The following is a 12373-nucleotide window of genomic DNA, read 5'->3' as shown; positions in this document are numbered from 1 at the left end:
CATAAAACAAAGCTGATCTCATCACTTGCCTGCTCAGAACTTTTAATTAATAATCTATTGCCTACCATACTACTATAAGTATTAAGCCTTTCATACTCAAATATCTTAGGGATCTAATGCCAAATTATCTTCCCAACATAATCACCCATTACTCCCCCTATATAATATACATTTTAATTAAATAAATAAATAAAAACTTCCTGTGCTTTCATTCACTCAACAATCTGTTATGAATGGCAAACCATTCACTCCACAATTATTTGCTGAGCACCCGCTACATGGCAGGAACCGTGCTCAGTATAGAATGGTAAACAATCAAATGGGTCCTTTTCCTTCACAAAACTCAATAGATTTGCAATGAAGACAGACATTAAAACAGTAATTAGATGAATAATTCATTATTGCCATTGTGGTATGTGCTTCAAGTTTCTCAAAAGTGTTGTGAGGATAATGACAAATCTAACTGATTTATGACAGCCAATTGACATCCTGTCTCCCCATCTCTTGTCAGTCACAGTTGCTTCCAAAGGGCATTCTTAACAGGACCATGAGGCTCTGGGCAAGAGCTGAAGGGAAAATACTGTCTTTCTTCAAATAATTCATCTGCCAGAGTCTCCATGTATGGAAAATGGTCCCCATGTAAGACCTACCCAAGAACTCAAGTCACTCAAGAAAACTTGTGGTTTTCTCACTTTAATTGAATATATACTTTTTTATTTCTTAAAATATTTTTGGGGGCCCCTGGGTGGTTCAGTCAGTTGAGAGTCTGACTCTTGATTTCAGCTCAGGTCATCATGCCAGGGTCATGAGATTGAGCCCTGTGTCGGGCTACATGATGAGCATGAAGCTTGCTTAAGATTCTCTCTCTGAAATAAATAAATAAATAAATAATCTCTCCCTCTGCCCCCTTCCATTCTCTCTCTCCCTCTCTCTCTAAAAAAAAGTATAAAGTATTTTTTACTCACCTATCAAATACTTAAACAACATACCACATACACATGCTAGAAACCCTCCTCTGTTCTCTGTGTGTCTAAATCATACAATTTGATGCCACCTCATTCAGCAGGTCCCCTTGATTTCCCCTAAACCAGGTGTGTCTTCTGACCTCCCAGAGTACCGAGTTGTAACTCTTGTATAGTCTACCATTTTCTACTGTATATTATCTTCATTTATATCCTAATTTTTAATAAAGAGAGAGGGAGGAGAGAAACTGGAAGGGGAAGAGAGTTACTAAGGCCTGACGGCCTAAAAGACAGCCTGTCAAACCACTAATGCTGAGTAGTATCTTCTAGGTAGTCAATATGATTATAAACAGAATGGGGAGCACAAGGGACACTTAAGATGCAGTCACTGTCTCCAGTAGGCCTCTTGAGAAAGGGGGGTGGGAAATAGTATTGCAATTCTTTCAGACATTATTTATTAAAAACATAAGAATACCAAGATAATTGAGCCATCTCTAAAATGGAAAGTCAGTGCATATACCTGATTCATAGGAAATTTGAAATGGTTAAATATATGTTATGGTATATGGTCCAACTTAGTATTTTTAAATTGGACAGTATTGACTTTAAAGCATTTTTCTCCTAGTTTTCAAAATAGTCAATGCTGAAATAGCACCCGTAAAACGTGTCCCATGACTGTTATAACAAGCTTGTCCTAGATACAAGAGAACTAATTGCAGAGTCTGTTTTTCTCCCTTTTCTATAAATACATTCTAAACAAAGGGTTATGACTTTAATTTAAAAAATATTAATATATGCTGTCAAAAAATAAATGTCTTTCATAAGATTTCATTGTCTTGGTGCTATTTCTACAATAGCCAGAGTAATAAAGGATTTAATCTTGTCCAAAGTAGGAATTTTTAGTGATACTGGGATTTCTGGAAAGCAGTCATTACACACCAGCATGTTGAAGGAATGTCTTTTACCCAAGAATTTGACTGAGTCTTCTCATGAAAAAGTTATACATGCTTATATTTGTGCATTTAGTGGTAAACTGATCTTTTGAGCTGCTAAATTACAATCGTTTCATTTTTAAATCTTAAGATCAACCAACTGTTAAGAAAACTGAAAAAGTTTAATTAGACTCACAGTACTAACCCCATTACAAAGGCAAATAATTTTGAGCCAGCTAGAAAGATACTTGCAGTTCTAAATTTGAATATTTTTTTATCACTAGATTTGCTTGTCACGGTAGAGCTGAAATTAGATCAAAGAAATCACTTTGCAATCTCTTTCCTGAGTATTCTCACCATATTTTGACAACCAGTTGAAATTATATAAGGCAATCTATGGTTCAGCAGGTAAGAACATGGATTCTGGAGTCACAATGACATGGGTTCAAGTCCTAGCCTTGCCACCCACTGGCTCTGTGACCTTGAGAGAGTAACTAAATCTCTCCAAGCTAAGTTCCTTATCTATAAAATGGTGATAATAACTGAACTATATTATAATAATGTCATGAAGATTAAATGAAGATGTGTGGAGTGCTTACTGCAGTGCCTGACATACATTAAGTGTTTAGCAAATATTAACTATTTACTTTATTGTTATTATTTATTATAGCGTATACAATATACTACTCTTTATTATTTTCAGTGTTATCCATTGTCCATGATCCAGACTACCTTTCATTACCAATTTCCTCCCGAACCCTACTTGCCCACACACTTTGTGAGAGACTCAAGCCAATAGATCCACATGGATGAAGGCCAGGTGAGGTTGTTGTAGTAATAAAAGAAAAGAGTAGATCAAGAGATGACCTCAGTGGAATCTTCTGGAAAAGTAAAAATATGTATTATGTTGTCAAACCTTCTATTCATCCACAAAACTATAGTAATATATGCATGCCCTCAAAAGGCTTTTTTAAAACTTAGAGAATTAAGTCATTAAATAAACATGTGTTAGGTGCCTACTACATGCTCACCATGAATAAGACTGACACAGTCTCAACCCTCAGGGAGCTTATATTCAAGCTGGAGACACAAACTTTACACAATGGATTATATCCTCACAATTATGATTATATATTACAGAGAAGAAAGGTACGCAAAAAAAAAAAAAAAAAAGGAGCCTTAATGGAGAAAATGACCCCCAAACCAGGGGAGTCAGAGAAGGCTTCTGTGAGGATATGGTGCTTAGACTAACAGTTCTGGGATGAACTGTCAATAACTTGGGTTTGAAGAAGGAAGTTTTAGCAGGGAAAACAACATGTGTGCAGTTCCTGAAGCTACCAGGTATATAATGCATTTGAAAACTGAAAGAAGGCCTGTCCAGAGCAAAGGCCAGTCATGTTTACTGCCCATTAGAAAAGTCTGGGGCCCCAATCTCAGGGTTTCTCCCCTTTAATGCAAAATACTGCCTATGCAGGTACTAGCTGGCCCTTTATGTACACCTGAGGGTACTGGGGCTTGGGATATGCATATTGAGAGAGAAAGAGAGAAATTAAGAGGAAAGTAAACATAGAATTATAATCAAAAGCACAGATTTTGGAGCCAGCCTGCATCATCTGAATACCAGTTTTTCTGCTTATTAAAGATCTGCCTTTTTTTTTTCAGAAAATAGAAAAAAGGGGAAAGCTTGCCAACTTGTTTTATAGGAATAGAATAACCTTGACACAAAACTTGACAAGGACGTTATAAGAAAGAAAAATTACAGATCACTATCTCTCACGATGACAGAGAAAAAATCCTGATGAAATACTAGAAAACTGAATCCAGATATGTAAAACAAGATAATTCATAATGATTAAGTTGGATTTATTCTAGGAATACAAAGTTGGTTTATTTTTTTTTCAAAACAAATCATAATTCAACATGTTAACAAAATAAAGTAAAAGAATCATATAATAATCCAAATAGATGCAGAAAGAACTTTGATAAAATGCAATTTTTATTCATGTTAAAAGCTATCAGAAAACTAGGAATAGAAGATGACTTTAAAACTTCCTTAAAATGATATGGGGTACCTTGAAAAAACATCACATACCTACAACAAATATCATAGTCAATGGTGAAATGTTGAAAGCTTTCCCCTTTGAAACTGGAAATGAAACAAAGATGTCTGCTATCACTATAATTGAGATAACTATCAAGATTCTAGCCCAGACTCCCAACCTCCAGAAACTGTGAGTTAATAAATGTTATTGTTACAAGCCACTAAGTTTTAGGGTAGTTGTGGTAAATTTGATTTTAAAATTAACTTACAGATCCAACAAGTTCAGTGAACCTTAAGTATGGTAGGTACAAAGAAAACTACACCTCGTCACATCAAAATCAAAGATAAGAGAAAATTGACATGTCATATATGGGACAGCAACAATAGTGATGACTGACTTCTGAACAAAATCAGTGGAGGCCAGGTGCAATCAATGTAAGGACATCTTTTAAATTGTCAGCTATAATTCTACGTCTAGTGAAAGTCCTTCAAAATTAGGATACAGGCACTTTCAGATAAAAGCTGAGAAAATTTTTCAAAGTAGACCTGCACTATTGGAAACACTAAAACAGCAAGCAAACAAACAAAGAAATACATAAATAAATAAATCTCCAGGTTCAAGGGAATGATAGCAGATGGAAACTTGGATCTATATGAAGACATAAGATGTACCCCATATGGTAAATATATGGGTAAATATAAAGATCTACATTTTTTCCTTTTTTTAATTCCCTTAAAGGACAACATACTGTTCAAAACAAAATAATAACATAATAATGTGGGGGCTTATAACATATGTAAAGCAAAATATATAGCAAAAACAGCAAAGAAGAAAAAGAGGTGTAAGTGGTTTTACAATATTGAAGGTTTTCACATTTATGTGAAATGATTCACTCTTCATTCTAAATAGACTACAGTAAGTTAAGGGTGTATATTGTAATTCTTGGAGCATCCACCAATAAATAAACTTAAAAACCAATGGAAAATATAAAACATAATATTGAATAAAAATACTTGATTAAACAAAAAGAAGGGAGGAAAAGAAGAACCAAAAATAGATAGGACAAATAGAAAACAAATAGTAAGATGATAGAGATAAACTAAGCCATACCAATAAGTACATTCAGTGTAAACGGACTAAACTCTCCAGTTAAGAGGAAGAGACTCAAAATGACTAAAAATCAAGACCTAATTATGTGCTATAGACAAAACACACACTTTAAAGATAAAGATACGAATCAGTTGAGAGTTTAAAAAAAAACCAGAAAGTAACAATACAAACAGTAATTTAAAATGGCTAAATTAATATCAAAGTGGACTTCAAAACAGTATTTCCAGAGACAAGTAGTAGTATCTCATAATAAAAAAGAGTCAGTTCATCAGGAAGACATTAAAATCCTGTGTATATGCACCTACAAATATGTAGAGCAAATATTTACAAAACTAAAAAGAGAAAGACACAAATCCACAGTCATGATTAAATATTTTATCATTTATCTCTCAGTAATTGATAGGACAAAGAGATCTTTAAAAAGTAATAAGGATATGGAAGATCTGAATACTATCAATAACTTGACCTAATATCTAGCAATACCCAACAAGTTCAGAATTCACATTCTTTTCAAATGCACATATAATATTCACCAAATAGACTACATGTTAAGCCATAAAATAAGTCTCAATAAATTTCAAAAGGTTAATATATTAGTGTTCTCAGAATAATAAAAATTAACTTAAAAAATAATAACAATAGGACATCAGGGAAAAAATCCCAAGAAATTGAAAATCAAACAATACACTTCTAAACAATGCATGGTCCAAAGAAAAATGACAAGGAAAACCAGAAAATACTTCTAATTGAACAATAATGAAACACAACATATCAAACTTTGTAGGATGCAACAAAAGCAGTGTTTAAAGGGAAGTTTATCATTTTAAATGACTTTGTTAGGAACAACTGTCACTGAGAAAAAATCTAATAAAAGCTAACTAAATTGAAAGACATAATAGTTCATGATTTGGAAGAATTAAAAGTATTAAAAGATCATCTTCCCCTACCTGATCTACAGATTTAATGCAATTCAAATAAAATCTGAGTGGGTTGGGTTTTTTTTTAATTAGCAAGGTAATTTTAAAATTTAGGTGGAAATGTAAATTACCAACAGTAGCCGAAACAATTTTGAAAAATAAGAACAGTGTTGAATAACTTAAACTACCTGATTTCAATACCTACCACATAGCTATAGTAATCAAGACAATGGGGTATTGGTACAAACATAGAACAAGACATAACAGAACAAGACAGGGAATTCACCAATAGACTCACACTTATATAGCCAGTTGATTTTGATAAAAGCACCAGATATCAATGCAGAAATTATCAGGGTTTTTGCTTTTTCAACTACATATTCATGTGAGAAAAAAATTCATCTCAACTCCTATCTCTCATTTACACATAAATTAATTCAAAATGAATTATCAACCTAAACATAAAAATTAAAACTCTAATACTTGTAGAAGAAAACAGAAAAGAATATCTTTTTGATCTGAAATTAAACAATGATTTCTTAGGACACAAAAAACATTAACCATTTTAAAAAAAATAACTAATTGGACTTGATGAAAATTAAAATTTATGCTCAACAAAAGATATAAGAAAAGAAAAGAAAAGAAAAGAAAAGAAAAGAAAAGATCTCCTAAGGCTGTTCGAATGTCCCAAAGAATTGTGCACCATGATCCAAGCAGAGACTACTCACTAGCACCACCTTGCATCGGTTTTCCCTTTTTCCAAGTTCCTCGCTCCTGCTCTCTGAAATCATGTTCCAAAATATCTCACACATAGTCTTTCACTTCAAGCTCTGCTTCCAATGGATCCCAGGCCAAAACAATGTTGTAGTTCAAAAACTACAGATGAAGTCCCTTGTCCAGGAAGAAAGAAACTAACACTTCCTGAACTATCAATATATGCCAGGCTCTGTGCCAGGCACTCCACATTAGCTACTGCACTTGATACTCACCAGAACTACCAACTGGCTCAATTTGGAAACTGGGGTCCAAGCTACTTGAAATTACACAGCTTTGCCAGGGCAAAAATATAGGTTCCTCTTACCTCAGTTTATATTTTCTCTTATTCTCCATGCTGCCTCCAGTGATACCTACCTTTGTGCTCTTCGATGTATTTTTGGAAGTGAATTGTCATGATAAATAATAAGAATAGTAGCTATTATGCCTTGAGTGCCTATTTGTGTCAGACAATTGGCTAAGCACTTACAATTAATCCTCACTGTACCTCTACAAGCTATTACTATCTCCAATTTATTCAATTGAAAACGGAGGCTTGCTGAGGTTAACTTTCTGAAGGTCCTCTACTAACAAAATAAGAGCTGATATTTGTGCTCAGTATGTGCCCCTAACATCTATAATTTTATTTAATCTTCACGTTCACTCATGAGAGGATTCTTTATCACATTACAGAGCCAGTCACTCAAAAACCCATGGGTACATTTTCCCCTCCCATGTTGCCTCTCATTACAGGAAAGGGGAAAGGAAAGTAATACACGACCAGAAAAAAAGATAGTACTGCCATCATTTTTCTATATAACATGTGTTGATAAGAGACTTCGATAAAACGCTTTGAACAAAGTGCCAGTCTTACCAATAAGCACCTACTAAAAATACAACCTATCGCTATTTTAAGGAAGTGTTTCTTAACTTCAGCACTATTGAAATGTTGAGCTGGGTAATTTCGTTATAGTGGGAGACTGTCCTGCATATTACTGGATGTTTGGCAGTATCCCTGGCCTCTGACTATTGAACGCCAATAGCACCCCACCTCAAGACAACCAAAAGTGTCTTCATACTTTGCCAAAATCGTACTGGCAATTTTGAGAACCACTGGTTTATGGTATTTTAACCAAATCATTTTAATTCTGAAGTGGAACAAAGCATATCGGGACAATGGTTCTTAGGAGAATTCCACTTTTTCCTGGAATTGAATTGTGAATATATGACAGAGCTTTAATCCAGATTCACATCTTCTCCTCCCCTATTCTTATACCCTCCCTTCCTCTGTCTTGTCTCCAACTCCCAGGGATGCCACCCACCCAGTAAAAACAGATGGGAGCACTGGAAGAGATCTTGTTCCTGGCCCATAAGAGCCTTCTTAGTTTTCACCAGATATTTCTCCTTCGATTCAAGATTTGTCTAGCCCTGATTAGCACACTGTCATCTCCAGGCTTAGAACAAAACCTATGTAATTGGCTCTACTTCTAAATGAAAGCACACCAGGTTAAGAACATTGTTTCTATATTTACAAATCCAAGACATGATTAAAAGCGTCATGCCCTCAGTGTAGGAACAATATCCCCGTAATCAAACATCCAAAGCAAATTGTATGATTATTTGTATTATCCAGGATTTCAAGGCTCTGTTTAGGGCAGAGAAGCCAAGTAGAAATATGCTGACTTTTTCAGCAACCCCTTTTCTCCTTCAGACATAAATAAAACTATTGTGTGCATTATTTTGCCCAAAATTTTCACACAAATTCCCCTAAACATTCTGAATTTATGATCATAAATAAATATTGAGTCAAAACTATAAGAGACATGAGTAGCCTAAAAAATGATCCTAGAACATTTTTAAATATTTTCCCAAACTATCAGTTCTTTTTGAAACATACCATGAAACAGTAAGTGCAGGTGTATGTGTGTGTGTGTGAGTAATACGTAAGGCTGAGTGTGTTCTCTCTTGGAAACGTGGCCAAATAAAACACCCTTCCACAAAGCTATTCTACAAATAACTTCTATAAAGTTCTATGAAATTCCTTTCATGTCTTTTAAATAAGTCTTTCAGATATAGTTAAAATGATAAACTTAGAGACAAATTCAAAATTAGTCCCATAATGAAATTTATCCATATAAGGAGTATTTTACATTTATATTTACCTCTTCTAGAGCTAGTCTTTCCTAAGCCATTCTTCCTAAAATATGTGTTTGAAATATTGAGAGCCACATAACAGGCATCAAGGCCATTCTTAATAAATAGGTTTTATTAGATCTGCAACTCTGTAAAAGCAGAGAGAAAAATGTTCTTGTCGATTTACAAAATCCTTCATCTAATGATCTAGTCTAATCATTCAAAAGAAGAGATAACTGCATAAGTTAAAGAACTGACTTGATAAAAGTTAAAAAGCAATTGGTACTAAAGTTAATTAAACTCTGGATCTTCATTCTTTTGTTCCGATCTCTTTCTAAAATTTGGTGCTTGGTGCTAAAGTAAAAATAACTTCCATTAGGTAAATAATTGCAATGAAGATTCCATTTGTGAAAGTAGCAATGTGCATAAAAACCAATATACATCAAATATATAAATACCTATACACATTTTCATACTACATGAAAATTTAAATTAAATTTTGTTCTAAGTGAAAATCTGTTTCTTACAGAGTTGTGAGAAACAAGATTATACATGTAAAAGTACTTTGTAAATCTTTACGTGTTATATGAAATGTGGCATTTGTTCAATTTTGACACAAACTTCTTCAAGTATTAGCTTAGTGAAATATTTCCAATGATATGTGCCATCTCCCTGGTGGTCCCCTCCCATCATTATCTCATCTTCCCCACTATTGATGAGAATAAGTACCTTACCATAAAGTTGCATTATATTAAGAAGTTAAAAAACAGAAATTATACAGCTACAAATCAGTGAGCAGATCACAAGTAAACATGAATTTCTCAATTACATACCTCAATTATAAAACCCATTTGACTCACCTACCTTGGCATTTTGGTCCATTCCCTGAGTTAGAAGTTGCAGCTTAGGGGTGCCTGGGTGGCTCACTCAGTTAAGCGACTGACTTCAGCTCAGGTCATGATCTCACAATTTGTGGGTTCGAGCCCTGCATCAGGCTCTGTGCTGACAGCTCAGAGCCTGGAGCCTGCTTCAGATTCTGTGTCTCCCATTCTCCCTGCCCCTCCCCAACTTGTTTTTGTTCTCGTGTACCCAGCTTTCCTTGGATTCCTGTGAAGCTGCTAAGCCTTGAAAACAGCAGAGAAGCCTCTTCATCTAGGCCCACAGACCCCATCTCTGCTCTACTGGTTACTTGGTCTATGATCCCTAAACTTTCCACTTCCTGGGAAACTGCACACTGGTGATGTCAGAGTCAGTCTAGCCCATCCTACACCAGAAACTCTCCTGGTGCTGTCAATGCCAGGGAAGAAGGAGCTGTAACTCCTTTTTCTTATTGTTTTCTTTTTTTCTTAAAAGTTTGTTTCCCTCCTCCATTGGATCCTCCAAAGTTCTATTTGCCATTGCCCCCACATACCCTTTTACCCCTTTCCATGTTATAATTCAGTATTACAGTGTTTCTATAAGGGTTGCTAATATTTGATTCTTATTTGTAAGGGTTTGAAACATCATGGGACATGAAACAAATAGTCCTTAGGCTAAGCCTGTTCACTTTCAGGTCAATGTTGCATTTAAAGATTAGAAAGAAACCAGTCTTACCTAAAAGGAAAAGCACCTTCACTATGAAGAACATCCCAGAGAACAAGATTAAACAGTTAGCAGCTAACATGAATAATAATAATAACTGAATTTTTAAATTCTGTACCAAGCGTATGCTAAGTGTTTTGTGTCCATTATGCATTTGATTCTCACAATAACTCAGTGAAGCAGAGTATATCATATCAGCCCAAGGTACAAAAGCGAGCGAGTAAAAGAACCAAGGATGGAGAAAGCCTGCCAGCTGTGTGGATGGGAAATCCTTGCTTGCAAACAGTGCCTGACAGTGAGTGAGCAGTGGAAGGCAGAAACCAGGTGAGAAGGAAGGGGAGTTCCAAAAAGTTCTTTGTCTTCTTAAGAAATAGTGATTCTTGTGGATGGAACCTGAAGCCATTATGCTAAGCGAAGTCAGATAAAGACAAATACTATATGATCTCATTTATATGTGGAATCTTTAAATGGTGGGGGGGGGCGGGGGGTGGGAAGGGGAAGAAGGAGAAGAAGCCGCAGTTGCTTTGGCCTAACTCACAGATACAGAGCATAGATTGGTTGTTTTCAGAGGCAGAATATTGGGGGAGGGGAAGTGGACAAAATGAGTGAAAGAGGTCAAAGATAAAATAAGTCCTGGGATGTAATGTACAGCATGGTGATTATAGTAAATAATACTGCATTGTGTATTTGAAAGTTACTAAGAGAGTAGATTTTTTAAATTGTCTATCATTAAAAAAATTGCAATGATTTACTATGACATATCTCAACTAGACTGTGTCATTTCACAACATATACAAATATCAAGTAATTATGTTGTGCACCTGAAACTAATATAATGTTATATGTCAATTATGTCTCTATTTTGAAAAGAAAGAAAAAATAAAGGAAGGGAAGGGAAAGGAAGGAGAAGAGAGAGAAGAGAAGAGAAGAGAAGAGAGAAAAAAGAAAAGAAAAGAAAAGAAAAGAAAAGAAAAGAAAAGAAAAGAAAAGAAAGAAAAGAAAAGAAAAAATGATTCTTGAAGCACCAGCTTAAGAAGGGGGAAGTAGTTGGGAAAAGAGTCAAGGAAAAAGGAAGTGGGGGAAGCTTATTCTTTAGTTAAGCTTACATTTCTGCCTGCCCTGGCAAAAACAATCTTTTTCACTGAAAGCCTTCCCAATACCCTCAAGGAATCTCTCATTACAAGCAAGGTGACCTATAGAAGGGGTGGGGGGTTGAGGGTGGGAGAAAGGTAAGGAAAAGTATTAATTATTTCTTCCCCAAATGGGAGCAAAGTAGAACAGATTAAGAGTGGTATATGAGGCATATTTGTATTGACTGAAAGCCATGAGACAAGAACTTAGATTTAAGCAATTACCTTGGCAGGCACTATTTTTGAGGAGAAAAATACAGAAAGGTGTCAGCCAGATCAGGAGTTTTTTATTTTCCCCCAAATTACAGAATTGTTAAACCTCACTACAGAAGTCTCTAGTGTATTGCTTTCTTTTGCATTATGCTGAGTTGTAAACGCTACCAAAAATTCCAGTAATATAAAATTTTCTAAATTTTATAGTCTCTTTTCTTGGTCTCTTGAAAATTTTCACTTAGCTCCATTCACATCAAAATATCCTCAACCAAAAGCTACAGTAAACCATAGAGAAGGAAATAAACTCTCTGTTAAAACATAGAAGGCTTGGGGTGCCTGGGTGCCTCAGTTGGCTGAACATCTGACTCATGATTTTGGCTCAGGTCAGGATCATGGGATAGAGCCCATAGGATTCTCTCTCCCTCTGCCCTTCTCCCTCGCTCACATGCTTACTCTCTCTCTCTCCCTCTCAAAAACAACAACAAAAACAAAAACAGACATAGAAGGCTCAACCACAAAGGCCCCTATGACATAGCAAATGCAAGCAAAGCTGAGTTCCCAAAGGCTAAGAAGGCTCCAGATGGATGGTCTCCAAATGAT

The 12373-nt window shown here is 35.3% G+C and overlaps 1 long non-coding RNA gene across 1 annotated transcript in view; it reads left to right on the top strand.

Annotated features, from left to right (window-relative positions):
• Window positions 1-11367, top strand: part of LOC125924653 (uncharacterized) — a 62034-nt gene extending 50667 nt beyond the window's left edge. Inside the window, exons 3-4 of the long non-coding RNA XR_007458500.1 lie at window positions 10629-10754; window positions 11301-11367. This is a non-coding gene — a long non-coding RNA (uncharacterized LOC125924653). The remainder of the gene's footprint in view (window positions 1-10628; window positions 10755-11300) is intronic.
• The last annotated feature ends 1006 nt before the right edge of the window (window positions 11368-12373 follow it).

The sequence above is a fragment of the Panthera uncia genome, chromosome F2 (genome assembly GCF_023721935.1).
Source record: "Panthera uncia isolate 11264 chromosome F2, Puncia_PCG_1.0, whole genome shotgun sequence".
NCBI classification, from domain to species: Eukaryota; Metazoa; Chordata; class Mammalia; order Carnivora; family Felidae; genus Panthera; species Panthera uncia.
The sequence above is the reverse complement of the archived record's forward strand: the minus strand, read 5'-3'. Positions and strand labels throughout refer to the sequence as shown.